Source organism: Nomascus leucogenys, chromosome 14 (genome assembly GCF_006542625.1).
Source record: "Nomascus leucogenys isolate Asia chromosome 14, Asia_NLE_v1, whole genome shotgun sequence".
Taxonomy (NCBI): Eukaryota; Metazoa; Chordata; class Mammalia; order Primates; family Hylobatidae; genus Nomascus; species Nomascus leucogenys.
The window spans coordinates 26,402,585-26,408,584 of NC_044394.1; positions in this window are offsets into that span (position 1 = coordinate 26,402,585).

Genomic DNA, 6,000 nt, shown 5'->3' on the forward strand with positions numbered 1-6,000 from the left:
AAAAAGTAAAAATTTAAAAGTTTAAGAAAAAGAAAAATGAAAATGGGAAGAGGAAAAGCCAAAAGAGGGTGCTGGCAAACTTATGTTTTGTGATGTGTGAGTAAACAGCCAGGTTTTCTATTGAAAAACAGGAATGAACTAATCTTTCATTATTGTAGTACTAACAAGGGTTACAGTCCGGGCACCTTGGCTCATGCCTGTAATCCCAGCACTTTGGGAGGCTGAGACAGGCAGATAGCTTGAGGTCAGGAGTTCAAGACCAGCCTGGCCAACATGGTGAAACCCTGTCTCTACTAAAAATACAAAAATTAGCCGGGCATGGTGGCGCATGCCTGTAATCTCAGCTACTCAGGAGGGTAAGGAAGGAGAATTGCTTGAACCTGGCAGGCGGAGGTTGCAGTGAGCTGAAATTACACCATTGCACTCCAGCTTGGGCAACAAGAACCTCCACTTCAAAAAAAAAAAAAAAAAAAAAAAAAAAAAAAAAAAAAAATTGAGAAAAATTGCAAATTTGTGGGCAAAAGAAATAAGTGTTGTTATTGTATTTGACCAGCCTGGCCAATATGGCAAAACAGTGTTTCTACTAAAAATACAAAAATTATCTGGGTGTCGTGGCAGGCTCCTATAATTCCAGCTCCTCAGGAGGCTGAGGCAGGAGAATTGCCTGAACCCAGAAGGCAGAGGTTTCAGTGAGCTGAGATTGCACCACTGCACTCCAGCCTGGGTGACAGAGAAAGACTTCATCTCAAAATAAATAAATACATAAATATAAATACCCAGGATATGTGTAGTGATATGCCAGTAAGTTCAAAGAGTGTCACTTTACATCCCTCCCTCCTGCACCAAAAAGCAAACTCATCCATCTAAGAGCACTCAAGACTGAAAGAAACCTTTACAGAAAAATCTAGCCTGATTCTTCTAATCAGCAGGATTGTACTGAAACCATCACCTCATGGAGATTGTCATCTTGTTCTATTTCTGAAGACCTTCGGGGAGGCAGATTCTACAAACTGTTTTGGCAGCTGATGTGCTAGCACAAGGTAGGATAACTTATACAGTCAGAGCCAAGGAGGGCCTCCAGAATGCAGCCCAGCATGGTGTGTACACTTGGAGCCCTGATTTATAGCTAAGGAACATTGTGAAAACTCAAGCCATCCCTCTCATCATTCCTCTTCCTTTTAATTGCAATTGATGCTTCAGAAATCAAGTAAATTAAGGGGGAGGGAAAAGAAGAATTTGTACCAGTAGGACAAATTCTGAAAAATGTAAAATAAATAATACCAAGCTCACAGAAATAGAATAGGCAGAAAGAAGGGGACGAAGAGGTAGAGGGAAGCATTTTTCCTCCCAGTACATAGTAGGTCCTCAATAAACATTTGTTAAATGAATCCATTCTTAGGAAGGACAATCTCCTTATCGATATGAATGAAAATGTTTTGTTGATACACTATTTGGAAGTGGCCATAGTACAGCTGATTTAATGGTAAAGCCATCAAGTCTGCATTTCATCCTTCTACCTGGGTACTGTCTCCAAGAATCTGTTCTTTATCAACACATCAAGACCCTTGACTTAGAGAGCCTCATATACACAGCAGGAATAAAAGGAGAGGAGAAATAGAGAATGAAACTCAGCCTAACCTTCCTTATCTAGCCCTTTTCTAATTCATCCAGGTACCTTTTCCAATTCTTCACAAAGACACTATGTAAGTTTTCAGAAGCTTTAGCTAGGCCACACCTGTAGGTTTCCAGGATTTGTAGAGTTATGTCAATATAGAGACCAATTTCTGGACCCTGAATAGCAAATCCAAAATCACTCTAAATTGGTGATTGTCAACCGGGATGGTTTTGCTCCTAGGGGACATTTGGCACCACCTAGAGACATTTTTTAAAATTATCACAACTGGCAGTTCTTTTTTTTTTTTTTTTTTTTTAATTTTTTTTGCACACAAAAACAATAAACATTTTCTAAAAATACAAACAAAAAGATGCGTATCAAACATATTAGGAAGGTTACACATGGGAAGTCGGGGAATAGAAATGGGGGTGGGAGTTAAAATAAGGTAGAGAGGGACTTTATGTGGATCAGTGATAATAACTCAATCCTCTATTTGACAAAGAAGAGGGAGAAGGAAGAGGAAGAAAAAGAAAGTGGGATAAAGGATCAGAAAGGGAGGAAAATAGAAAAAATTAGAGTATGACTCCAGGGTAGACCTGTTTTGTTGTCACTGAGTTGGTTGGTTGGTTTGTCTGTTGTATTTTTCATGTTTCGCCAAGTTGGCCAGACTGGTCTCGAACTCCTAGCCCGAAGTGATCAACCCGCCTCGCCCCCCAGAGTGCCAGGACCACAGGTGTGAGCCACCACGTCCAGCCCCCACATTGCTTCTGGCCTCCATGGTAGACCTCCCAGACGGAGCGGCTGGGCAGAGGCGCTCCTCACTTCTTCCCAGACACGGGGCGGCCGGGCAGAGGCGCTCCTCACTTCCCAGACGGGGCGGCCAGGCAGAGACGCTCCTCACTTCTTCCCAGACGATACGTGGCCGGGCAGAGGTGCCCCTCACTTCCCAGACAATGGGTGGCCGGGCAGAGGCGCTCCTCACTTCCCAGACGAGGGTGGCCGGGCAGAGGCGCTCCTCACTTCCCAGACGGGGCGGCCGGGCAGAGGCGCTCCTCACTTCCCAGACGGGGCGGCCGGGCAGAGGCGCTCCTCACTTCTTCCCGGACGGGGCGGCCGGGCAGAGGCGCTCCTCACTTCTTCCCGGACGGGGCGGCCGGGCAGAGCGCTCCTCACTTCTTCCCAGACGATAGGTGGCCGGGCAGAGGCGCCCCTCACTTCCCAGACATGGGTGGCCGGGCAGAGGCGCTCCTCACTTCCCAGACGATGGGTGGCGGGCAGAGGCGCTCCTCACTTCCCAGACGGGGGGCCGGGCAGAGGCGCTCCTCACTTCCCAGACGGGGCGGCCGGGCCGAGGCGCTCCTCACTTCCCAGACGGGGCGGCCGGGCCGAGGCGCTCCTCACTTCCCAGACGGGGCGGCCGGGCAGAGGCGCTCCTCACTTCTTCCCGGACGGGGCGGCCAGGCAGAGGCGCTCCTCACTTCTTCCCAGACGGGGCGGCCGGGCAGAGGCGCTCCTCACCTCCCAGACGATAGGTGGCCGGGCAGAGGCGCTCCTCACTTCCCAGACGGGGTGGCCGGGCAGAGGCGCTCCTCACTTCCCAGACGGTGGGTGGCCGGGCAGAGGCGCTCCTCACTTCCCAGACGGTGGGTGGCCGGGCAGAGGCGCTCCTCACTTCCCTGACGGGGCGGCCGGGCAGAGGCGCTCCTCACTTCCCAGACGGTGGGTGGCCGGGCAGAGGCGCTCCTCACTTCCCAGACGGTGGGTGGCCGGGCAGAGGCGCTCCTCACTTCCAGACGGGGCGGCCGGGCAGAGGCGCTCCTCACTTCCTCCCGGATGGGGCGCCCGGGCAGAGGCGCTCCTCACTTCCTCCCGGACGGGGCGGCCGGGCAGAGGCGCTCCTCACTTCCCAGACGGGGCGGCCAGGCAGAGACGCCCCTCACTTCTTCCCAGACGATAGGTGGCCGGGCAGAGGCGCCCTCACTTCCCAGACAATGGGTGGCCGGGCAGAGGCGCTCCTCACTTCCCAGACGGGGCGGCCGGGCAGAGGCGCTCCTCACTTCCCAGACGGGGCGGCCGGGCCGAGGCGCTCCTCACTTCCCAGACGGGGTGGCCGGGCCGAGGCGCTCCTCACTTCCCAGACGGGGTGGCCGGGCAGAGGCGCTCCTCACTTCTTCCCAGACGGGGCGGCCGGGCAGAGGCGCTCCTCACTTCTTCCCGGACGGGGCGGCCGGGCAGAGGCGCTCCTCACTTCTTCCCGGACGGGGCGGCCGGGCAGAGGCGCTCCTCACTTCTTCCCGGACGGGGCGGCCGGGCAGAGGCGCTCCTCACTTCTTCCCAGACGATAGGTGGCCGGGCAGAGGCGCCCCTCACTTCCCAGACGATGGGTGGCCGGGCAGAGGCGCTCCTCACTTCCCAGACGATGGGTGGCCGGGCAGAGGCGCTCCTCACTTCCCAGACGGGGCGGCCGGGCAGAGGCGCTCCTCACTTCCCAGACGGGGCGGCCGGGCCGAGGCGCTCCTCACTTCCCAGACGGGGCGGCCGGGCAGAGGCGCTCCTCACTTCTTCCCGGACGGGGCGGCCAGGCAGAGGCGCTCCTCACTTCTTCCCGGACGGGGCGGCCGCAGAGGCGCTCCTCACTTCACAGATGGGGTGGCCGGGCAGAGGCGCTCCTCACTTCCCAGACGGGGTGGCCGGGCAGAGGCGCTCCTCACTTCCCAGACGGTGGGTGGCCGGGCAGAGGCGCTCCTCACTTCCCAGACGGTGGGTGGCCGGGCAGAGGCGCTCCTCACTTCCCTGACGGGGTGGCCGGGCAGAGGCGCTCCTCACTTCCCAGACGGTGGGTGGCCGGGCAGAGGCGCTCCTCACTTCCCAGACAGTGGGTGGCCGGGCAGAGGTGCTCCTCACTTCCCAGACGGGCGGCCGGGCAGAGGCGCTCCTCACTTCCTCCCGGATGGGGCGCCTGGGTAGAGGCGCTCCTCACTTCCTCCCAGACGGGGCGGCTGGGCAGAGGCGCTCCTCACTTCCTCCTGGACGGGGCGGCCGGGCAGAGGCGCTCCTCACCTCCCAGACGATAGGTGGCCAGGCAGAGGCGCTCCTCACTTCCCAGACGGGGCGGCCGGGCAGAGGCACTCCTCACTTCCCAGACAATGGGTGGCCGGGCAGAGGCGCTCCTCACTTCCCAGACGATGGGTGGCCGGGCAGAGGCGCTCCTCACTTCCCAGACGATGGGTGGCCGGGCAGAGGTGCTCCTCACTTCCCAGACGGGGCGGCCGGGCAGAGGTACCCCTCACCTCTTCCCAGACGGGGCGGCCGGGCAGAGGCGCTCCTCACTTCTTCCCGGACGGGGCGGCCGGGCAGAGGTGCTCCTCACTTCTTCCTGGACGGGGCGCCCGGGCAGAGGCGCTCCTCACTTCCCAGATGGGGCAGCCGGGCAGAGGCGCTCCTCACTTCTTCCCAGACGGGGCGCCCGGGCAGAGGGCTCCTCACTTCCCAGACGGGGCAGCCGGGCAGAGGCGCTCCTCACTTCTTCCCAGACAGGGCGGCCGGGCAGAGGCGCTCCTCACTTCTTCCCAGACGGGGCGCCGGGCAGAGGTGCTCCTCACTTCCCAGACGGGCGGCCGGGCAGAGGCGCTCCTCACTTCTTCCCAGACGGGCGGCCGGGCAGAGGCGCTCCTCACTTCTTCCCAGACGGGGTGGCCGGGCAGAGGCGCTCCTCACTTCCCAGACGGGGCGGCCGGGCAGAGGCGCTCCTCACTTCCCAGACGATGGGTGCCTGGGCAGAGGCGCTCCTCACTTCCCTTCCTTCCAGACGATGGGTGCCTGGGCAGAGGCGCTCCTCACTTCCCAGACGGGGCGCCGGGCAGAGGGCCCCTCACTTCTTCCCGGACGGGGCGGCCGGGCAGAGGGGCTCCTCCTTCTTCCCGGACAGGGCGGCCGGGCAGAGGGGCTCCTCACTTCTTCCTGGACGGGGCGCCAGGCAGAGGCGCTCCTCACTTCCCAGACGGGGCGGCCGGGCAGAGGCGCTCCTCACTTCCCAGACGGGGCGGCCGGCAGAGGCGCTCCTCACTTCCCAGACGGGGCGGCCGGCAGAGGCGCTCCTCACTTCCCAGACGTGGGTGGCCGGGCAGAGGCGCTCCTCACTTCCCAGATGGGACGGCCGGGCAGAGGCGCTCCTCACTTCCCGACGGGGCGGCCGGGCAGAGGCGCTCCTCACTTCTTCCCGGACGGGGCGGCCGGGCAGAGGCGCTCCTCACTTCTTCCCGGACGGGGCGGCCGGGCAGAGGCGGTCCCCACCTCCCAGACGGGGCGGTGGCCGGGCAGGGGCTCGGGAGGCTGAGGCGGGCAGAGCACTCGGTGTCAGGAGCTGGTGAGCAGCGTGGCCAACA